Source organism: Eptatretus burgeri, chromosome 6 (genome assembly GCF_056783735.1).
Source record: "Eptatretus burgeri isolate ZD-2024b chromosome 6, Ebu_testis_v1, whole genome shotgun sequence".
Lineage (NCBI taxonomy): Eukaryota > Metazoa > Chordata > Myxini > Myxiniformes > Myxinidae > Eptatretus > Eptatretus burgeri.
The window spans coordinates 111,877,310-111,901,889 of NC_140966.1; the positions used below are offsets into that span (position 1 = coordinate 111,877,310).

The 24,580-nt window shown below is 48.8% G+C and overlaps 1 protein-coding gene across 1 annotated transcript in view; it reads left to right on the forward strand.

The window, feature by feature from the left end:
* POLD1 (DNA polymerase delta 1, catalytic subunit) overlaps positions 1 to 24,580 on the forward strand; it is a 58,491-nt gene that overhangs the window by 28,309 nt on the left and 5,602 nt on the right. The window lies entirely within an intron of this gene.

The window sequence follows — 24,580 nt, forward strand, 5'->3', positions numbered from 1 at the left end:
AATTTTCCAACCAGCCGGTGATGAATCAAGTGAAGCTGAATTTTCCAACCAGCCGGTGATGAATCCATTGAGGCTGAATTTTCCAACCACCCGGTGATGAACCCCGTGAAGCTGAATTTTCCAACCTCCCGGTGATGAACCCAATAAGGCTGAATTTTCCAACCAGCCGGTGATGAAATAGTGAAGCTGAATTTTCCAACCAGCCTGTGATGAACCCAGTAAGGCTGAATTTTCCAACCAGCTGGTGATGAACCCAGTGAAGCTGAATTTTCCAACCAGCTGGTGATGAACCCCGTGAAGCTGAATTTTCCAACCTCCCGGTGATGAACCCATTGAGGCTAAATTTTCCAACCAGCCGGTGATGAACCCATTGAGGCTGAGTTTTCCAACCAGCCGGTGATGAACCCAGTAAGGCTGAGTTTTCCAACCAGCTGGTGATCAACCCAGTGAAGCTGAATTTTAAAACCAGCCGCTGATGAACCCAATAAGGCTGAATTTTCCAACCAGCCGGTGAGGAAATAGTGAAGCTGATTTTTCCAACCAGCTGGTGATGAACCCCGTGAAGCTGAATTTTCCAACCTCCCGGTGATGAACCCAGTGAAGCTGAATTTTCCAACCTCCCGGTGATGAACCCATTGAGGCTGAATTTCAAAACCAGCCGGTGATGAACCCAGAAAGGCTGAATTTTCCAACTAGCTGGTGATGAACCCAGTGACGCTGAATTTTCCAACCAGCCGGTGATGAATCCATTGAGGCTGAATTTAAAAACCAGCCGGTGACGAACCCAGAAAGGCTGAATTTTCCAACCAGCCGGTGATGAACCCAGTAAGGCTGAATTTTCCAACCTCCCGGTGATGAGCCCATTGAGGCTGAATTTCAAAACCAGCCGGTGATGAACCCAGTGAGGCTGAGTTTTTCAACCAGCCGGTGATGAACCAAGTGAGGCTGAATTTTCCAACCAGCCAGTGATGAACCCAGTGAGGCTGAATTTTCCAATCAGCTGGTGATGAACCCAGCAAAGCTGAATTTTCCCACCTCCCGGTGATGAACCCAGTGAGGCTGAATTTTCCAACCAGCCGGTGATGAAGCCAGTGAGATTGAATTTTCCAACCAGCCGGTGATGAACCCAGTGAAGCTGAATTTTCCAACCTCCCGGTGATGAACCCAGTGAAGCTGAATTTTCCAACCAGCCGGTGATGAACCAAGTGAGGCTGAATTTTCCAACCAGCCGGGGATGAACCCAGTGAAGCTGAATTTTCCAACCTCCCAGTGATGAACCCAGTGAAGCTGAATTTTCCAACCAGCTGGTGATGAACCCAGTGAGGCTGAATTTTCCAACCAGCCGGTGATGAACCCAGTGAAGCTGAATTTTCCAACCTCCCGGTGATGAACCCAGTGAAGCTGAATTTTCCAACCTCCCGGTGATGAACCCATTGAGGCTGAATTTCAAAACCAGCCGGTGATGAACCCAGTGAGGCTGAATTTTTCAACCAGCTGGTGATGAACCCAGTAAGGCTGAATTTTCCAACCAGCTGGTGATGAACCCAGTAAGGCTGAATTTTCCAACCAGCTGGTGATGAACCCAGTGAAGCTGAATTTTCCAACCAACCGGTGATGAACTCAGTGAGGCTGAATTTTTCAACCAGCTGGTGATGAACCAAGTAAGGCTGAATTTTCCAACCTCCCGGTGATGAACTCAGTGAGGCTGAATTTTTCAACCAGCTGGTGATGAACCAAGTAAGGCTGAATTTTCCAACCAGCTGGTGATGAACCCAGTGAAGCTGAATTTTCCAACCAACCGGTGATGAACTCAGTGAGGCTGAATTTTTCAACCAGCTGGTGATGAACCAAGTAAGGCTGAATTTTCCAACCAGATGGTGATGAACCCAGTAAAGCTGAATTTTCCCACCTCCCGTTGATGAACCCAGTGAGGCTGAATTTTCCAACCAGATGGTGATGAACCCAGTGAAGCTGACTTTTCCAACTTCCCGGTGGTGAACCCAATGAAGCTGAATTTTCCAACCACCCGGTGATGAACCCCGTGAAGCTGTAATTTTCCAACCTCCCGGTGATGAACCCATTGAGGCTAAATTTTCCAACCAGCCTGTGGTGAACCCAGTGAAGCTGAATTTTCCAACCACCCGGTGATGAACCCAGTGAAGCTGAATTTCAAAACCAGCCGGTGACGAACCCAGTAAGGCTGAATTTTCCATCCTCCCGGTGATGAACCCAGTGAAGCTGAATTTTCCAATCTCTCGGTGATGAACCCATTGAGGCTGAATTTCAAAACCAGCCGGTGATGAACCCAGTGAGGCTGAATTTTTCAACCAGCCGGTGATGAACCCAGTGAGGCTGAATTTTCCAACCAGCCGGTGATGAACCCAGTGAGGCTGAATTTTTCAACCTCCCGGTGATGAACCCAGTGAAGCTGAATTTTCCAACCACCCGGTGATGAACCCAGTGAGGCTGAATTTTTCAACCAGCCGGTGATGAACCCAGTGAAGCTGAATTTTTCAACCAGCCGGTGATGAACCAAGTGAGGCTGAATTTTCCAACCAGCCGGTGATGAACCCAGTGAGGCTGAATTTTCCAACCAGCCGGTGATGAACCCAGTGATGCTGAATTTTTCAACCTCCCGGTGATGAACCCAGTGAGGGTGAATTTTCCAACCAGCCGGTGATGAACCCATTGAGGCTGAATTTCAAAACCAGCCGGTGATGAACCCAGAAAGGCTGAATTTTCCAACTAGCTGGTGATGAACCCAGTGACGCTGAATTTTCCAACCAGCCGGTGATGAATCCATTGAGGCTGAATTTAAAAACCAGCCGGTGACGAACCCAGAAAGGCTGAATTTTCCAACCAGCCGGTGATGAACCCAGTAAGGCTGAATTTTCCAACCTCCCGGTGATGAGCCCATTGAGGCTGAATTTCAAAACCAGCCGGTGATGAACCCAGTGAGGCTGAATTTTTCAACCAGCCGGTGATGAACCAAGTGAGGCTGAATTTTCCAACCAGCCAGTGATGAACCCAGTGAGGCTGAATTTTCCAATCAGCTGGTGATGAACCCAGCAAAGCTGAATTTTCCCACCTCCCGGTGATGAACCCAGTGAGGCTGAATTTTCCAACCAGCCGGTGATGAAGCCAGTGAGATTGAATTTTCCAACCAGCCGGTGATGAACCCAGTGAAGCTGAATTTTCCAACCAGCCGGTAATGAACCCAGTGAAGCTGAATTTTCCAACCTCCCGGTGATGAACCCAGTGAAGCTGAATTTTCCAACCAGCCGGTGATGAACCAAGTGAGGCTGAATTTTCCAACCAGCCGGTGATGAACCCAGTGAAGCTGAATTTTCCAACCTCCCGGTGATGAACCCAGTGAAGCTGAATTTTCCAACCTCCCAGTGATGAACCCAGTGAAGCTGAATTTTCCAACCAGCTGGTGATGAACCCAGTGAGGCTGAATTTTCCAACCAGCCGGTGATAAACCCAGTGAAGCTGAATTTTCCAACCTCCCGGTGATGAACCCATTGAGGCTGAATTTCAAAACCAGCCCGTGATGAACCCAGTGAGGCTGAATTTTTCAACCAGCTGGTGATGAACCCAGTGAAGCTGAATTTTCCAACCAACCGGTGATGAACTCAGTGAGGCTGAATTTTTCAACCAGCTGGTGATGAACCAAGTAAGGCTGAATTTTCCAACCTCCCGGTGATGAACTCAGTGAGGCTGAATTTTTCAACCAGCTGGTGATGAACCAAGTAAGGCTGAATTTTCCAACCAGCTGGTGATGAACCCAGTGAGGCTGAATTTTTCAACCAGCTGGTGATGAACCAAGTAAGGCTGAATTTTCCAACCAGATGGTGATGAACCCAGTAAAGCTGAATTTTCCCACCTCCCATTGATGAACCCAGTGAGGCTGAATTTTCCAACCAGATGGTGATGAACCCAGTGAAGCTGACTTTTCCAACTTCCCGGTGGTGAACCCAATGAAGCTGAATTTTCCAACCACCCGGTGATGAACCCCGTGAAGCTGTAATTTTCCAACCTCCCGGTGATGAACCCATTGAGGATAAATTTTCCAACCAGCCTGTGGTGAACCCAGTGAAGCTGAATTTTCCAACCACCCGGTGATGAACCCAGTGAAGCTGAATTTCAAAACCAGCCGGTGACGAACCCAGTAAGGCTGAATTTTCCATCCTCCCGGTGATGAACCCAGTGAAGCTGAATTTTCCAATCTCTCGGTGATGAACCCATTGAGGCTGAATTTCAAAACCAGCCGGTGATGAACCCAGTGAGGCTGAATTTTCCAACCAGCCGGTGATGAACCCATTGAGGCTGAATTTCAAAACCAGCCGGTGATGAACCCAGAAAGGCTGAATTTTCCAACCAGCCGGTGATGAACCCAGTAAGGCTGAATTTTCCAACCTCCCGGTGATGAGCCCATTGAGGCTGAATTTCAAAACCAGCCGGTGATGAACCCAGTGAGGCTGAATTTTTCAACCAGCCGGTGATGAACCAAGTGAGGCTGAATTTTCCAACCAGCCAGTGATGAACCCAGTGAGGCTGAATTTTCCAATCAGCCGGTGATGAACCCAGTGAAGCTGAATTTTCCAACCAACCGGTGATGAACTCAGTGAAGCTGAATTTTCCAACCAACCGGTGATGAACTCAGTGAGGCTGAATTTTTCAACCAGCTGGTGATGAACCAAGTAAGGCTGAATTTTCCAACCTCCCGGTGATGAACTCAGTGAGGCTGAATTTTTCAACCAGCTGGTGATGAACCAAGTAAGGCTGAATTTTCCAACCAGCTGGTGATGAACCCAGTGAAGCTGAATTTTTCAACCAGCCGGTGATGAACCAAGTGAGGCTGAATTTTCCAACCAGCCGGTGATGAACCCAGTGAGGCTGAATTTTCCAACCAGCCGGTGATGAACCCAGTGATGCTGAATTTTTCAACCTCCCGGTGATGAACCCAGTGAGGGTGAATTTTCCAACCAGCCGGTGATGAACCCATTGAGGCTGAATTTCAAAACCAGCCGGTGATGAACCCAAAAAGGCTGAATTTTCCAACTAGCTGGTGATGAACCCAGTAAGGCTGAATTTACCAACCAGCCGGTGATGAACCCAGTGAGGCTGAATTTTCCAACCAGCCGGTGATGAATCAAGTGAAGCTGAATTTTCCAACCAGCCGGTGATGAATCCATTGAGGCTGAATTTTCCAACCACCCGGTGATGAACCCCGTGAAGCTGAATTTTCCAACCTCCCGGTGATGAACCCAATAAGGCTGAATTTTCCAACCAGCCGGTGATGAAATAGTGAAGCTGAATTTTCCAACCAGCCTGTGATGAACCCAGTAAGGCTGAATTTTCCAACCAGCTGGTGATGAACCCAGTGAAGCTGAATTTTCCAACCAGCTGGTGATGAACCCCGTGAAGCTGAATTTTCCAACCTCCCGGTGATGAACCCATTGAGGCTAAATTTTCCAACCAGCCGGTGATGAACCCATTGAGGCTGAGTTTTCCAACCAGCCGGTGATGAACCCAGTAAGGCTGAGTTTTCCAACCAGCTGGTGATCAACCCAGTGAAGCTGAATTTTAAAACCAGCCGCTGATGAACCCAATAAGGCTGAATTTTCCAACCAGCCGGTGAGGAAATAGTGAAGCTGATTTTTCCAACCAGCTGGTGATGAACCCCGTGAAGCTGAATTTTCCAACCTCCCGGTGATGAACCCAGTGAAGCTGAATTTTCCAACCTCCCGGTGATGAACCCATTGAGGCTGAATTTCAAAACCAGCCGGTGATGAACCCAGAAAGGCTGAATTTTCCAACTAGCTGGTGATGAACCCAGTGACGCTGAATTTTCCAACCAGCCGGTGATGAATCCATTGAGGCTGAATTTAAAACCAGCCGGTGACGAACCCAGAAAGGCTGAATTTTCCAACCAGCCGGTGATGAACCCAGTAAGGCTGAATTTTCCAACCTCCCGGTGATGAGCCCATTGAGGCTGAATTTCAAAACCAGCCGGTGATGAACCCAGTGAGGCTGAGTTTTTCAACCAGCCGGTGATGAACCAAGTGAGGCTGAATTTTCCAACCAGCCAGTGATGAACCCAGTGAGGCTGAATTTTCCAATCAGCTGGTGATGAACCCAGCAAAGCTGAATTTTCCCACCTCCCGGTGATGAACCCAGTGAGGCTGAATTTTCCAACCAGCCGGTGATGAAGCCAGTGAGATTGAATTTTCCAACCAGCCGGTGATGAACCCAGTGAAGCTGAATTTTCCAACCAGCCGGTAATGAACCCAGTGAAGCTGAATTTTCCAACCTCCCGGTGATGAACCCAGTGAAGCTGAATTTTCCAACCAGCCGGTGATGAACCAAGTGAGGCTGAATTTTCCAACCAGCCGGGGATGAACCCAGTGAAGCTGAATTTTCCAACCTCCCAGTGATGAACCCAGTGAAGCTGAATTTTCCAACCAGCTGGTGATGAACCCAGTGAGGCTGAATTTTCCAACCAGCCGGTGATGAACCCAGTGAAGCTGAATTTTCCAACCTCCCGGTGATGAACCCAGTGAAGCTGAATTTTCCAACCTCCCGGTGATGAACCCATTGAGGCTGAATTTCAAAACCAGCCGGTGATGAACCCAGTGAGGCTGAATTTTTCAACCAGCTGGTGATGAACCCAGTAAGGCTGAATTTTCCAACCAGCTGGTGATGAACCCAGTAAGGCTGAATTTTCCAACCAGCTGGTGATGAACCCAGTGAAGCTGAATTTTCCAACCAACCGGTGATGAACTCAGTGAGGCTGAATTTTTCAACCAGCTGGTGATGAACCAAGTAAGGCTGAATTTTCCAACCTCCCGGTGATGAACTCAGTGAGGCTGAATTTTTCAACCAGCTGGTGATGAACCAAGTAAGGCTGAATTTTCCAACCAGCTGGTGATGAACCCAGTGAAGCTGAATTTTCCAACCAACCGGTGATGAACTCAGTGAGGCTGAATTTTTCAACCAGCTGGTGATGAACCAAGTAAGGCTGAATTTTCCAACCAGATGGTGATGAACCCAGTAAAGCTGAATTTTCCCACCTCCCGTTGATGAACCCAGTGAGGCTGAATTTTCCAACCAGATGGTGATGAACCCAGTGAAGCTGACTTTTCCAACTTCCCGGTGGTGAACCCAATGAAGCTGAATTTTCCAACCACCCGGTGATGAACCCCGTGAAGCTGTAATTTTCCAACCTCCCGGTGATGAACCCATTGAGGCTAAATTTTCCAACCAGCCTGTGGTGAACCCAGTGAAGCTGAATTTTCCAACCACCCGGTGATGAACCCAGTGAAGCTGAATTTCAAAACCAGCCGGTGACGAACCCAGTAAGGCTGAATTTTCCATCCTCCCGGTGATGAACCCAGTGAAGCTGAATTTTCCAATCTCTCGGTGATGAACCCATTGAGGCTGAATTTCAAAACCAGCCGGTGATGAACCCAGTGAGGCTGAATTTTTCAACCAGCCGGTGATGAACCCAGTGAGGCTGAATTTTCCAACCAGCCGGTGATAAACCCAGTGAGGCTGAATTTTTCAACCTCCCGGTGATGAACCCATGGAGGCTGAATTTCAAAACCAGCCGGTGATGAACCCAGTGAGGCTGAATTTTTCAACCAGCCGGTGATGAACCAAGTGAGGCTGAATTTTCCAACCAGCCGGTGATGAACCCAGTGAGGCTGAATTTTTCAACCTCCCGGTGATGAACCCAGTGAAGCTGAATTTTCCAACCACCCGGTGATGAACCCAGTGAGGCTGAATTTTTCAACCAGCCGGTGATGAACCCAGTGAAGCTGAATTTTTCAACCAGCCGGTGATGAACCAAGTGAGGCTGAATTTTCCAACCAGCCGGTGATGAACCCAGTGAGGCTGAATTTTCCAACCAGCCGGTGATGAACCCAGTGATGCTGAATTTTTCAACCTCCCGGTGATGAACCCAGTGAGGGTGAATTTTCCAACCAGCCGGTGATGAACCCATTGAGGCTGAATTTCAAAACCAGCCGGTGATGAACCCAGAAAGGCTGAATTTTCCAACCAGCCGGTGATGAACCCAGAAAGGCTGAATTTTCCAACTAGCTGGTGATGAACCCAGTGACGCTGAATTTTCCAACCAGCCGGTGATGAATCCATTGAGGCTGAATTTAAAAACCAGCCGGTGACGAACCCAGAAAGGCTGAATTTTCCAACCAGCCGGTGATGAACCCAGTAAGGCTGAATTTTCCAACCTCCCGGTGATGAGCCCATTGAGGCTGAATTTCAAAACCAGCCGGTGATGAACCCAGTGAGGCTGAATTTTTCAACCAGCCGGTGATGAACCAAGTGAGGCTGAATTTTCCAACCAGCCAGTGATGAACCCAGTGAGGCTGAATTTTCCAATCAGCTGGTGATGAACCCAGCAAAGCTGAATTTTCCCACCTCCCGGTGATGAACCCATTGAGGCTGAATTTCAAAACCAGCCCGTGATGAACCCAGTGAGGCTGAATTTTTCAACCAGCTGGTGATGAACCCAGTGAAGCTGAATTTTCCAACCAACCGGTGATGAACTCAGTGAGGCTGAATTTTTCAACCAGCTGGTGATGAACCAAGTAAGGCTGAATTTTCCAACCTCCCGGTGATGAACTCAGTGAGGCTGAATTTTTCAACCAGCTGGTGATGAACCAAGTAAGGCTGAATTTTCCAACCAGCTGGTGATGAACCCAGTGAAGCTGAATTTTCCAACCAACCGGTGATGAACTCAGTGAGGCTGAATTTTTCAACCAGCTGGTGATGAACCAAGTAAGGCTGAATTTTCCAACCAGATGGTGATGAACCCAGTAAAGCTGAATTTTCCCACCTCCCATTGATGAACCCAGTGAGGCTGAATTTTCCAACCAGATGGTGATGAACCCAGTGAAGCTGACTTTTCCAACTTCCTGGTGGTGAACCCAATGAAGCTGAATTTTCCAACCACCCGGTGATGAACCCCGTGAAGATGTAATTTTCCAACCTCCCGGTGATGAACCCATTGAGGATAAATTTTCCAACCAGCCTGTGGTGAACCCAGTGAAGCTGAATTTTCCAACCACCCGGTGATGAACCCAGTGAGGCTGAATTTTCCAACCAGCCGGTGATGAACCCAGTGATGCTGAATTTTTCAACCTCCCGGTGATGAACCCAGTAAGTCTGAATTTTCCAACCAGCCGGTGATGAACCCAGAAAGGCTGAATTTTCCAACCAGCTGATGATGATCCAAGTGAAGCTGAATTTTCCAACCTCCCGGTGATGAACCCATTGAGGCTGAATTTTCCAAGCAGCCGGTGGTGAACCCAGGGAAGCTGAATTTTCCAACCAACCGGTGATGAACCCAATAAGGCTGAATTTTCCAACCAGCCGGTGAGGAAATAGTGAAGCTGATTTTTCCAACCAGCCGGTGATGAACCCAGTGAAGCTGAATTTTCCAACCTCCCGGTGATGAACCCATTGAGGCTGAATTTTCCAACCAGCCGGTGATGAATCCATTGAGGCTGAATTTCAAAACCAGCCGGTGATGAACCCAGAAAGGCTGAGTTTTCCAACCAGCTGGTGATGAACCCAGTAAGGCTGAATTTTCCAACCAGCCGGTGATGAACCCAGTGAGGCTGAATTTTCCAACCAGCCGGTGATGAATCAAGTGAAGCTGAATTTTCCAACCAGCCGGTGATGAATCCATTGAGGCTGAATTTTCCAACCACCCGGTGATGAACCCCGTGAAGCTGAATTTTCCAACCTCCCGGTGATGAACCCAATAAGGCTGAATTTTCCAACCAGCCGGTGATGAAATAGTGAAGCTGAATTTTCCAACCAGCTGGTGATGAACCCAGTGAAGCTGAATTTTCCAACCAGCTGGTGATGAACCCCGTGAAGCTGAATTTTCCAACCTCCCGGTGATGAACCCATTGAGGCTAAATTTTCCAACCAGCCGGTGATGAACCCATTGAGGCTGAGTTTTCCAACCAGCCGGTGATGAACCCAGTAAGGCTGAGTTTTCCAACCAGCTGGTGATCAACCCAGTGAAGCTGAATTTTAAAACCAGCCGCTGATGAACCCAATAAGGCTGAATTTTCCAACCAGCCGGTGAGGAAATAGTGAAGCTGATTTTTCCAACCAGCTGGTGATGAACCCCGTGAAGCTGAATTTTCCAACCTCCCGGTGATGAACCCAGTGAAGCTGAATTTTCCAACCTCCCGGTGATGAACCCATTGAGGCTAAATTTTCCAACCAGCCGGTGATGAACCCATTGAGGCTGAGTTTTCCAACCAGCCGGTGATGAACCCAGTAAGGCTGAGTTTTCCAACCAGCTGGTGATCAACCCAGTGAAGCTGAATTTTAAAACCAGCCGCTGATGAACCCAATAAGGCTGAATTTTCCAACCAGCCGGTGAGGAAATAGTGAAGCTGATTTTTCCAACCAGCTGGTGATGAACCCCGTGAAGCTGAATTTTCCAACCTCCCGGTGATGAACCCAGTGAAGCTGAATTTTCCAACCTCCCGGTGATGAACCCATTGAGGCTGAATTTCAAAACCAGCCGGTGATGAACCCAGAAAGGCTGAATTTTCCAACTAGCTGGTGATGAACCCAGTGACGCTGAATTTTCCAACCAGCCGGTGATGAATCCATTGAGGCTGAATTTAAAAACCAGCCGGTGACGAACCCAGAAAGGCTGAATTTTCCAACCAGCCGGTGATGAACCCAGTAAGGCTGAATTTTCCAACCTCCCGGTGATGAGCCCATTGAGGCTGAATTTCAAAACCAGCCGGTGATGAACCCAGTGAGGCTGAGTTTTTCAACCAGCCGGTGATGAACCAAGTGAGGCTGAATTTTCCAACCAGCCAGTGATGAACCCAGTGAGGCTGAATTTTCCAATCAGCTGGTGATGAACCCAGCAAAGCTGAATTTTCCCACCTCCCGGTGATGAACCCAGTGAGGCTGAATTTTCCAACCAGCCGGTGATGAAGCCAGTGAGATTGAATTTTCCAACCAGCCGGTGATGAACCCAGTGAAGCTGAATTTTCCAACCAGCCGGTAATGAACCCAGTGAAGCTGAATTTTCCAACCTCCCGGTGATGAACCCAGTGAAGCTGAATTTTCCAACCAGCCGGTGATGAACCAAGTGAGGCTGAATTTTCCAACCAGCCGGGGATGAACCCAGTGAAGCTGAATTTTCCAACCTCCCAGTGATGAACCCAGTGAAGCTGAATTTTCCAACCAGCTGGTGATGAACCCAGTGAGGCTGAATTTTCCAACCAGCCGGTGATGAACCCAGTGAAGCTGAATTTTCCAACCTCCCGGTGATGAACCCAGTGAAGCTGAATTTTCCAACCTCCCGGTGATGAACCCATTGAGGCTGAATTTCAAAACCAGCCGGTGATGAACCCAGTGAGGCTGAATTTTTCAACCAGCTGGTGATGAACCCAGTAAGGCTGAATTTTCCAACCAGCTGGTGATGAACCCAGTAAGGCTGAATTTTCCAACCAGCTGGTGATGAACCCAGTGAAGCTGAATTTTCCAACCAACCGGTGATGAACTCAGTGAGGCTGAATTTTTCAACCAGCTGGTGATGAACCAAGTAAGGCTGAATTTTCCAACCTCCCGGTGATGAACTCAGTGAGGCTGAATTTTTCAACCAGCTGGTGATGAACCAAGTAAGGCTGAATTTTCCAACCAGCTGGTGATGAACCCAGTGAAGCTGAATTTTCCAACCAACCGGTGATGAACTCAGTGAGGCTGAATTTTTCAACCAGCTGGTGATGAACCAAGTAAGGCTGAATTTTCCAACCAGATGGTGATGAACCCAGTAAAGCTGAATTTTCCCACCTCCCGTTGATGAACCCAGTGAGGCTGAATTTTCCAACCAGATGGTGATGAACCCAGTGAAGCTGACTTTTCCAACTTCCCGGTGGTGAACCCAATGAAGCTGAATTTTCCAACCACCCGGTGATGAACCCCGTGAAGCTGTAATTTTCCAACCTCCCGGTGATGAACCCATTGAGGCTAAATTTTCCAACCAGCCTGTGGTGAACCCAGTGAAGCTGAATTTTCCAACCACCCGGTGATGAACCCACTGAAGCTGAATTTCAAAACCAGCCGGTGACGAACCCAGTAAGGCTGAATTTTCCATCCTCCCGGTGATGAACCCAGTGAAGCTGAATTTTCCAATCTCTCGGTGATGAACCCATTGAGGCTGAATTTCAAAACCAGCCGGTGATGAACCCAGTGAGGCTGAATTTTTCAACCAGCCGGTGATGAACCCAGTGAGGCTGAATTTTCCAACCAGCCGGTGATGAACCCAGTGAGGCTGAATTTTTCAACCTCCCGGTGATGAACCCAGTGAAGCTGAATTTTCCAACCACCCGGTGATGAACCCAGTGAGGCTGAATTTTTCAACCAGCCGGTGATGAACCCAGTGAAGCTGAATTTTTCAACCAGCCGGTGATGAACCAAGTGAGGCTGAATTTTCCAACCAGCCGGTGATGAACCCAGTGAGGCTGAATTTTCCAACCAGCCGGTGATGAACCCAGTGATGCTGAATTTTTCAACCTCCCGGTGATGAACCCAGTGAGGGTGAATTTTCCAACCAGCCGGTGATGAACCCATTGAGGCTGAATTTCAAAACCAGCCGGTGATGAACCCAGAAAGGCTGAATTTTCCAACTAGCTGGTGATGAACCCAGTGACGCTGAATTTTCCAACCAGCCGGTGATGAATCCATTGAGGCTGAATTTTAAAACCAGCCGGTGACGAACCCAGAAAGGCTGAATTTTCCAACCAGCCGGTGATGAACCCAGTAAGGCTGAATTTTCCAACCTCCCGGTGATGAGCCCATTGAGGCTGAATTTCAAAACCAGCCGGTGATGAACCCAGTGAGGCTGAATTTTTCAACCAGCCGGTGATGAACCAAGTGAGGCTGAATTTTCCAACCAGCCAGTGATGAACCCAGTGAGGCTGAATTTTCCAATCAGCTGGTGATGAACCCAGCAAAGCTGAATTTTCCCACCTCCCGGTGATGAACCCAGTGAGGCTGAATTTTCCAACCAGCCGGTGATGAAGCCAGTGAGATTGAATTTTCCAACCAGCCGGTGATGAACCCAGTGAAGCTGAATTTTCCAACCAGCCGGTAATGAACCCAGTGAAGCTGAATTTTCCAACCTCCCGGTGATGAACCCAGTGAAGCTGAATTTTCCAACCAGCCGGTGATGAACCAAGTGAGGCTGAATTTTCCAACCAGCCGGTGATGAACCCAGTGAAGCTGAATTTTCCAACCTCCCGGTGATGAACCCAGTGAAGCTGAATTTTCCAACCTCCCAGTGATGAACCCAGTGAAGCTGAATTTTCCAACCAGCTGGTGATGAACCCAGTGAGGCTGAATTTTCCAACCAGCCGGTGATAAACCCAGTGAAGCTGAATTTTCCAACCTCCCGGTGATGAACCCATTGAGGCTGAATTTCAAAACCAGCCCGTGATGAACCCAGTGAGGCTGAATTTTTCAACCAGCTGGTGATGAACCCAGTGAAGCTGAATTTTCCAACCAACCGGTGATGAACTCAGTGAGGCTGAATTTTTCAACCAGCTGGTGATGAACCAAGTAAGGCTGAATTTTCCAACCTCCCGGTGATGAACTCAGTGAGGCTGAATTTTTCAACCAGCTGGTGATGAACCAAGTAAGGCTGAATTTTCCAACCAGCTGGTGATGAACCCAGTGAAGCTGAATTTTCCAACCAACCGGTGATGAACTCAGTGAGGCTGAATTTTTCAACCAGCTGGTGATGAACCAAGTAAGGCTGAATTTTCCAACCAGATGGTGATGAACCCAGTAAAGCTGAATTTTCCCACCTCCCATTGATGAACCCAGTGAGGCTGAATTTTCCAACCAGATGGTGATGAACCCAGTGAAGCTGACTTTTCCAACTTCCCGGTGGTGAACCCAATGAAGCTGAATTTTCCAACCACCCGGTGATGAACCCCGTGAAGCTGTAATTTTCCAACCTCCCGGTGATGAACCCATTGAGGATAAATTTTCCAACCAGCCTGTGGTGAACCCAGTGAAGCTGAATTTTCCAACCACCCGGTGATGAACCCAGTGAAGCTGAATTTCAAAACCAGCCGGTGACGAACCCAGTAAGGCTGAATTTTCCATCCTCCCGGTGATGAACCCAGTGAAGCTGAATTTTCCAATCTCTCGGTGATGAACCCATTGAGGCTGAATTTCAAAACCAGCCGGTGATGAACCCAGTGAGGCTGAATTTTCCAACCAGCCGGTGATGAACCCATTGAGGCTGAATTTCAAAACCAGCCGGTGATGAACCCAGAAAGGCTGAATTTTCCAACCAGCCGGTGATGAACCCAGTAAGGCTGAATTTTCCAACCTCCCGGTGATGAGCCCATTGAGGCTGAATTTCAAAACCAGCCGGTGATGAACCCAGTGAGGCTGAATTTTTCAACCAGCCGGTGATGAACCAAGTGAGGCTGAATTTTCCAACCAGCCAGTGATGAACCCAGTGAGGCTGAATTTTCCAATCAGCTGGTGATGAACCCAGCAAAGCTGAATTTTCCCACCTCCCGGTGATGAACCCAGTGAGGCTGAATTTTCCAACCAGCCGGTGATGAAGCCAGTGAGATTGAATTTTCCAACCAGCCGGTGATGAACCCAGTGAAGCTGAATTTTCCAACCAGCCGGTAATGAACCCAGTGAAGCTGAATTTTCCAACCTCCCGGTGATGAACCCAGTGAAGCTGAATTTTCCAACCAGCCGGTGATGAACCAAGTGAGGCTGAATTTTCCAACCAGCCGGTGATGAACCCAGTGAAGCTGAATTTTCCAACCTCCCGGTGATGAACCCAGTGAAGCTGAATTTTCCAACCTCCCAGTGATGAACCCAGTGAAGCTGAATTTTCCAACCAGCTGGTGATGAACCCAGTGAGGCTGAATTTTCCAACCAGCCGGTGATAAACCCAGTGAAGCTGAATTTTCCAACCTCCCGGTGATGAACCCATTGAGGCTGAATTTCAAAACCAGCCCGTGATGAACCCAGTGAGGCTGAATTTTTCAACCAGCTGGTGATGAACCCAGTGAAGCTGAATTTTCCAACCAACCGGTGATGAACTCAGTGAGGCTGAATTTTTCAACCAGCTGGTGATGAACCAAGTAAGGCTGAATTTTCCAACCTCCCGGTGATGAACTCAGTGAGGCTGAATTTTTCAACCAGCTGGTGATGAACCAAGTAAGGCTGAATTTTCCAACCAGCTGGTGATGAACCCAGTGAAGCTGAATTTTCCAACCAACCGGTGATGAACTCAGTGAGGCTGAATTTTTCAACCAGCTGGTGATGAACCAAGTAAGGCTGAATTTTCCAACCAGATGGTGATGAACCCAGTAAAGCTGAATTTTCCCACCTCCCATTGATGAACCCAGTGAGGCTGAATTTTCCAACCAGATGGTGATGAACCCAGTGAAGCTGACTTTTCCAACTTCCCGGTGGTGAACCCAATGAAGCTGAATTTTCCAACCACCCGGTGATGAACCCCGTGAAGCTGTAGTTTTCCAACCTCCCGGTGATGAACCCAGTGAAGCTGAATTTTCCAACCTCCCGGTGATGAACCCAGTGAAGCTGAATTTTCCAACCTCCCGGTGATGAACCCCGTGAAGCTGTAATTTTCCAACCTCCCGGTGATGAACCCAGTAAGGCTGAATTTTCCATCCTCCCGGTGATGAACCCAGTGAAGCTGAATTTTCCAATCTCTCGGTGATGAACCCATTGAGGCTGAATTTCAAAACCAGCCGGTGATGAACCCAGTGAGGCTGAATTTTCCAACGAGCCGGTGATAAACCCAGTGAGGCTGAATTTTTCAACCTCCCGGTGATGAACCCATGGAGGCTGAATTTCAAAACCAGCCGGTGATGAACCCAGTGAGGCTGAATTTTTCAACCAGCCGGTGATGAACCAAGTGAGGCTGAATTTTCCAACCAGCCGGTGATGAACCCAGTGAGGCTGAATTTTTCAACCTCCCGGTGATGAACCCAGTGAAGCTGAATTTTCCAACCACCCGGTGATGAACCCAGTGAAGCTGAATTTCAAAACCAGCCGGTGACGAACCCAGTGAGGCTGAATTTTTCAACCTCCCGGTGATGAACCCAGTGAAGCTGAATTTTCCAACCACCCGGTGATGAACCCAGTGAAGCTGAATTTCAAAACCAGCCGGTGACGAACCCAGTGAGGCTGAATTTTCCAACCACCCGGTGATGAACCCAGTGAAGCTGAATTTCAAAACCAGCCGGTGATGAACCCAGTGAGGCTGAATTTTTCAACCAGCCGGTGATGAACCCAGTGAAGCTGAATTTTTCAACCAGTCGGTGATGAACCAAGTGAGGCTGAATTTTCCAACCAGCCGGTGATGAACCCAGTGAGGCTGAATTTTCCAACCAGCCGGTGATGAACCCAGTGATGCTGAATTTTTCAACCTCCCGGTGATGAACCCAGTGAGGGTGAATTCTCCAACCAGCCGGTGATGAACCCATTGAGGCTGAATTTCAAAAACAGCCGGTGATGAACCCAGTGAGGCTGAATTTTTCAACCAGCCGGTGATGAACCCAGAAAGGCTGAATTTTCCAACTAGCTGGTGATGAACCCAGTGACGCTGAATTTTCCAACCAGCCGGTGATGAATCCATTGAGGCTGAATTTAAAAACCAGCCGGTGACGAACCCAGTGAAGCTGAATTTTCCAACCAGCCGGTGATGAACCCAGTAAGGCTGAATTTTCGAACCTCCCGGTGATGGGCCCATTGAGGCTGAATTTCAAAACCAGCCGGTGATGAACCCAGTGAGGCTGAATTTTTCAACCAGCCGGTGATGAACCAAGTGAGGCTGAATTTTCCAACCAGCCAGTGATGAACCCAGTGAGGCTGAATTTTCCAATCAGCTGGTGATGAACCCAGCAAAGCTGAATTTTCCCACCTCCCGGTGATGAACCCAGTGAGGCTGAATTTTCCAACCAGCCGGTGATGAAGCCAGTGAGATTGAATTTTCCAACCAGCCGGTGATGAACCCAGTGAGGCTGAATTTTCCAATCAGCTGGTGATGAACCCAGCAAAGCTGAATTTTCCCACCTCCCGGTGATGAACCCAGTGAAGCTGAATTTTCCAACCAGCCGGTAATGAACCCAGTGAGGGTGAATTTTCCAACCAGCCGGTGATGAACCCAGTGAAGCTGAATTTTCCAACCAGCCGGTGATGAACCAAGTGAGGCTGAATTTTCCAACCTCCCGGTGATGAACCCAGTGAAGCTGAATTTTCCAACCAGCTGGTGATGAACCAAGTGAAGCTGAATTTTCCAACCAGCCGGTGATGAACCAAGTGAAGCTGAATTTTCCAACCAGCCGGTGATGAACCCAGTGAAGCTGAATTTTCCAACCTCCCGGTGATGAACCCAGTGAAGCTGAATTTTCCAACCTCCCAGTGATGAACCCAGTGAAGCTGAATTTTCCAACCAGCTGGTGATGAACCCAGTGAGGCTGAATTTTCCAACCAGCCGGTGATGAACCCAGTGAAGCTGAATTTTCCAACCTCCCGGTGATAAACCCAGTGAAGCTGAATTTTCCAACCTCCCGGTGATGAACCCATTGAGGCTGAATTTCAAAACCAGCCGGTGATGAACCCAGTGAGGCTGAATTTTTCAACCAGCTGGTGATGAACCCAGTGAAGCTGAATTTTCCAACCAACCGGTGATGAACTCAGTGAGGCTGAATTTTTCAACCAGCTGGTGATGAACCAAGTAAGGCTGAATTTTCCAACCTCCCGGTGATGAACTCAGTGAGGCTGAATTTTTCAACCAGCTGGTGATGAACCAAGTAAGGCTGAATTTTCCAACCAGCTGGTGATGAACTCAGTGAGGCTGAATTTTTCAACCAGCTGTTGATGAACCAAGTAAGGCTGAATTTTCCAACCAGATGGTGATGAACCCAGTAAAGCTGAATTTTCCCACCTCCCATTGATGAACCCAGTGAGGCTGAATTTTCCAACCAGATGGTGATGAACCCAGTGAAGCTGACTTTTCCAACTTCCCAGTGGTGAACCCAATGAAGCTGAATTTTCCAACCACCCGGTGATGAACCCCGTGAAGCTGTAATTTTCCAACCTCCCGGTGATGAACCCATTGAGGATAAATTTTCCAACCAGCCTGTGGTGAACCCAGTGAAGCTGAATTTTCCAACCACCCGGTGATGAACCCAGTGAAGCTGAATTTCAAAACCAGCCGGTGACGAACCCAGTAAGGCTGAATTTTCCATCCTCCCGGTGATGAACCCAGTGAAGCTGAATTTTCCAACCTCTCGGTGATGAACCCAGTGAGGCTGAATTTTCCAATCAGCTGGTGATGAACCCAGCAAAGCTGAATTTTCCCACCTCCCGGTGATGAACCCAGTGAGATTGAATTTTCCAACCAGCCGGTGATGAACCCAGTGAAGCTGAATTTTCCAACCAGCCGGTAATGAACCCAGTGAAGCTGAATTTTCCAACCTCCCGGTGATGAACCCAGTGAAGCTGAATTTTCCAACCAGCCGGTGATGAACCAAGTGAGGCTGAATTTTCCAACCAGCCGGTGATGAACCCAGTGAAGCTGAATTTTCCAACCTCCCGGTGATGAACCCAGTGAAGCTGAATTTTCCAACCTCCCAGTGATGAACCCAGTGAAGCTGAATTTTCCAACCAGCTGGTGATGAACCCAGTAAGGCTGAATTTTCCAACCTCCCGGTGATGAACCCAGTGAAGCTGAATTTTCCAACCTCCCGGTGATGAACCCATTGAGGCTGAATTTCAAAACCAGCCGGTGATGAACCCAGTGAGGCTGAATTTTTCAACCAGCTGGTGATGAACCAAGTAAGGCTGAATTTTCCAACCTCCCGGTGATGAACTCAGTGAGGCTGAATTTTTCAACCAGCTGGTGATGAACCAAGTAAGGCTGAATTTTCCAACCAGCTGGTGATGAACCCAGTGAAGCTGAATTTTCCAACCAACCGGTGATGAACTCAGTGAGGCTGAATTTTCCAAACAGATGGTGATGAACCCAGTAAAGCTGAATTTTCCCACCTCCCATTGATGAACCCAGTGAGGCTGAATTTTCCAACCAGATGGTGATGAACCCAGTGAAGCTGACTTTTCCAACTTCCCGGTGGTGAACCCAATGAAGCTGAATTTTCCAACCACCCGGTGATGAACCCCGTGAAGCTGTAATTTTCCAACCTCCCGGTGATGAACCCATTGAGGATAAATTTTCCAACCAGCCTGTGGTGAACCCAGTGAAGCTGAATTTTCCAACCACCCGGTGATGAACCCAGTGAAGCTGAATTTCAAAACCAGCCGGTGACGAACCCAGTAAGGCTGAATTTTCCATCCTCCCGGTGATGAACCCAGTGAAGCTGAATTTTCCAACCTCTCGGTGATGAACCCATTGAGGCTGAATTTCAAAACCAGCCGGTGATGAACCCAGTGAGGCTGAATTTTTCAACCAGCCGGTGATGAACCCAGTGAGGCTGAATTTTCCAACCAGCCGGTGATGAACCCAGTGAGGCTGAATTTTTCAACCTCCCAGTGATGAACCCAGTGAAGCTGAATTTTTCAACCAGCCGGTGATGAACCAAGTGAGGCTGAATTTTCCAACCAGCCGGTGATGAACCCAGTGAGGCTGAATTTTCCAACCAGCCGGTGATGAACCCAGTGAGGCTGAATTTTTCAACCTCCCGGTGATGAACCCAGTGAGGGTGAATTTTCCAACCAGCCGGTGATGAACCCAGTAAGGCTGAATTTTCCAACCTCCCGGTGATGAACCCAGTGAAGCTGAATTTTCCAACCTCCCGGTGATGAACCCATTGAGGCTGAATTTCAAAACCAGCCGGTGATGAACCCAGTGAGGCTGAATTTTCCAACCTCCCGTTGATGAACCCAGTGAGGCTGAATTTTCCAACCAGCCGGTGATGAACTCAGTGAGGCTGAATTTTTCAACCAGCTGGTGATGAACCAAGTAAGGCTGAATTTTCCAACCAGCTGGTGATGAACCCAGTAAAGCTGAATTTTCCCACCTCCCGTTGATGATCCCAGTGAAGCTGAATTTTCCAACCTCCCGGTGATGAACCCATTGAGGCTGAATTTTCCAACCAGCCTGTGATGAACCCAGTAAGGCTGAATTTTCCAACCTCCCGGTGATGAACCCATTGAGGCTGAATTTCAAAACCAGCCGGTGATGAACCCAGTGAGGCTGAATTTTTCAACCAGCCGGTGATGAACCAAGTGAGGCTGAATTTTCCAACCAGCCAGTGATGAACCCAGTGAGGCTGAATTTTCCAATCAGCTGGTGATGAACCCAGCAAAGCTGAATTTTCCCACCTCCCGGTGATGAACCCAGTGAGGCTGAATTTTCCAACCAGCCGGTGATGAACCCAGTGAGATTGAATTTTCCAACCAGCCGGTGATGAACCCAGTGAAGCTGAATTTTCCAACCAGCCGGTAATGAACCCAGTGAAGCTGAATTTTCCAACCTTCCGGTGATGAACCCAGTGAAGCTGAATTTTCCAACCAGCCGGTAATGAACCCAGTGAAGCTGAATTTTCCAACCTCCCGGTGATGAACCCAGTGAAGTTGAATTTTCCAACCTCCCAGTGATGAACCCAGTGAAGCTGAATTTTCCAACCAGCTGGTGATGAACCAAGTGAGGCTGAATTTTCCAACCAGCCGGTGATGATCCCATTGAGGCTGAATTTCAAAACCAGCCGGTGATGAACCCAGTGAGGCTGAATTTTTCAACCAGCTGGTGATGAACCCAGTGAAGCTGAATTTTCCAACCAGCTGGTGATGAACCCAGTGAAGCTGAATTTTCCAACCAACCGGTGATGAACTCAGTGAGGCTGAATTTTTCAACCAGCTGGTGATGAACCAAGTAAGGCTGAATTTTCCAACCAGATGGTGATGAACCCAGTAAAGCTGAATTTTCCCACCTCCCGTTGATGAACCCAGTGAGGCTGAATTTTCCAACCAGATGGTGATGAACCCAGTGAAGCTGAATTTTCCCACCTCCCGTTGATGAACCCAGTGAGGCTGAATTTTCCAACCAGCCGGTGATGAACCAAGTGAGGCTGAATTTTCCAACCAGCCGGTGATGAACCCATTGAGGCTGAATTTCAAAACCAGCCGGTGATGAACCCAGTGAGGCTGAATTTTTCAACCAGCCGGTGATGAACCAAGCGAAGCTGAATTTTCCAACCTCCCGTTGATGAACCCAGTGAGGCTGAATTTTCCAACCAGCCGGTGATGAACCCAGTGAGGCTGAATTTTCCAACCAGCCGGTAAATGACTCAGTGAGGCTGAATTTTTCAACCAGCTGGTGATGAACCAAGTAAGGCTGAATTTTCCAACCAGCCGGTGATGAACCCAGTGAAGCTGAATTTTCCAACCACCCGGTGATGAACCCAGTGAAGCTGAATTTTCCAACCTCCCGGTGATGAACCCATTCAGGCTAAATTTTCCAACCAGCCGGTGGTGAACCCAGTGAAGCTGAAATTTCCAACCACCCGGTGATGAACCCAGTGAAGCTGAATTTTCCAACCAGCCGGTGATGAAATAGTGAAGCTGATTTTTCCAACCAGCCGGTGATGAACCCAGTGAAGCTGAATTTTCCAACCTCCCGGTGATGAACCCAGTGAAGCTGAATTTTCCAACCTCCCGTGTGATGAACCCAATAAGGCTGAATTTTCCAACCAGCCGGTGATGAAATAGTGAAGCTGATTTTTCCAACCAGCCGGTGATGAACCCAGTGAAGCTGAATTTTCCAACCTCCCGGTGATGAACCCATTGAGGCTGAATTTCAAAACCAGCCGGTGATGAACCCAGAAAGGCTGAATTTTCCAACCAGCTGGTGATGAACCCAGTGACGCTGAATTTTCCAACCAGCCGGTGATGAATCCATTGAGGCTGAATTTAAAAACGAGCCGGTGACGAACCCAGAAAGGCTGAATTTTCCAACCAGCCGGTGATGAACCCAGTGACGCTGAATTTTCCAACCAGCCGGTGATGAATCCATTGAGGCTGAATTTAAAAACGAGCCGGTGACGAACCCAGAAAGGCTGAATTTTCCAACCAGCCTGTGATGGACCCAGTAAGGCTGAATTTTCCAACCTCCCGGTGATGAACCCATTGAGGCTGAATTTCAAAACCAGCCGGTGATGAACCCAGTGAGGCTGAATTTTCCAACCAGCCAGTGATGAACCCAGTGAGGCTGACTTTTCCAATCAGCTGGTGATGAACCCAGTAAAGCTGAATTTTCCCACCTCCCGGTGATGAACCCAGTGAGGCTGAATTTTCCAACCAGCCGGTGATGAACCCATTGAGGCTGAATTTCAAAACCAGCCGGTGATGAACCCAGTGAGGCTGAATTTTTCAACCAGCCGGTGATGAACCAAGCGAAGCTGAATTTTCCAACCAGCCGGTGATGAACCCATTGAGGCTGAATTTCAAAACCAGCCGGTGATGAACCCAGTGAGGCTGAATTTTCCAACCAGCCGGTGATGAACTCAGTGAGGCTGAATTTTTCAACCAGCTGTTGATGAACCAAGTACGGCTGAATTTTCCAATCAGCCGGTGATGAACCAAGTGAAGCTGAATTTTCCAACCAGCCGGTAATGAACCAAGTAAGGCTGAATTTCAAAACCAGCCGGTGATGAACCCAGAAAGGCTGAATTTTCCATCCAGCTGGTGATGAACCCAGTGAAGCTGAATTTTCCAATCAGCTGGTGATGAACCAAGTGAAGCTGAATTTTCCAACCTGCCGGTGATGAACCGAGTGAAGCTGAATTTTCCAACCAGCTGGTGATGAACCAAGTGAGGCTGAATTTTCGAACTAGCCGGTGATGAAACCAGTAAGGCTAAATTTTCAAACCAGCCGGTGATGAACCCAGTCAGGCTGAATTTTCCAACCAGCCGGTGATGAACCCAGTAAGGCTGAATTTTCCAACCAGCTGGTGGTGAACCTAGTGAAGCTGAATTTTCCAACCTCCCGGTGATGATTTTCCGCAGGGCAGCTCACCGGATGACGGGATTGGGGCAAAGCCTTCGGGACCCCCAATCTTTGATAGGAGGGAAACCACGGGGTAACATCCCTGGGTCAGATTGCGGAGAGTGTCGGAGTGGTGCTGAGGTGTCGTCCACCAGACGGCGGTCTCCTTGGGTTAACCTGAGGCGGTCCCTTCGGGTGGGTGCCTGGAATGTCCTATCCCTAAGAGAGGATGATCACCTGTCTCTGTTATCATCTGAGCTCAAGCGTTTGGACATCGGGATTGCAGCTCTCTCTGAGGTTCGGAGACCAGATTGCGGCGAGATAATGGTGGGTGGTTGCACCTACTATTGGTCTGGTCGCTCTGATGCTTACCATACCCAAGGAGTTGCTGTAGCTGTGTCCAATAAGCTGACCCCAATGATAATTGAGGTAACACCGGTCAACGAGCGTATTATGAGATTAAGGATTCGTCACTCCTTAGGTGTCATTTCCCTGGTCTCTGTTTATGCTCCGACTGAGGCGAGTGATCTCACCGTGAAGGATGCATTCTACGCCACACTCGAGTCTGTGGTTGATCAGTGCCCCAGACGAGATACACTTCTAGTCTTGGGGGATTTCAATGCATCGACTGGAACTGATAGGGATGGTTATGAGGTGTGTGTTGGTCCCCATGGGTCAGGAACTATGAACCAGAATGGCACTAAGTTCCTTGACTTTGCAAGAAGACATGGACTTAGGGTGGCTGGTTTATGGTTTCAGCGCCCACAAGCTCATCGCTGGACTTGGTATTCCAACGCTGGCGGTGTGGCAAAGGAGATTGACCATGTCCTCATTGACAGTCGTTGGAGGATGATCCAGAACTGCAGGGTCTACCGGAGTGCTCAGTTCCTCAATACTGACCACAGGCTTGTTGCAGCAACTCTAAAGCTGCATGTTAAATCCTGGAGAATGGTACCATCCCAGCCGAGGCTGGATGTTGGCAAGCTCAGGGATGAGAGAGTAGCTGAGGAGTTTGCGAACAGGCTGAGTGGACACTTGGGGGGTCTGGGTGCTTTGGGGGGTCCTGAAGAGTTGTGGAGCGCCTTCAAGACCACCGTCCTTGATGTTGCCGGTGGATGCCTTGGAGCTCACCGCAGGGCAAAGAAGAATTTTGTCTCTCAAGGGACACTGGATACCATTGACCAGAGTCGCAGGGCCAGGCCGAATGGCAGAGCTGAGCTGTTCAGGGAGCTGAGGCGTAAAACTGTACGTGCACTGAGGGTGGACAAGGAGGCCTATGTGCGAGGAATCTGTGAGGGGGTAGAGCATCACCTGTGGACAGGTGATTCTCGTCCCGCTTACAGGGGAATTCGCGCATTGCGTTCATCCAAGCCCATCCCTCGGAGCACTGCAGTTCGAGCAGAGAGTGGTAGGCTCTTGACAGAGGAGTCTGAAGTGAAGGCCCGCTGGGCCGGTTACTTTGAGCGGTTGTACCAGGCTGATCCCCCAACTGTCGAGTTG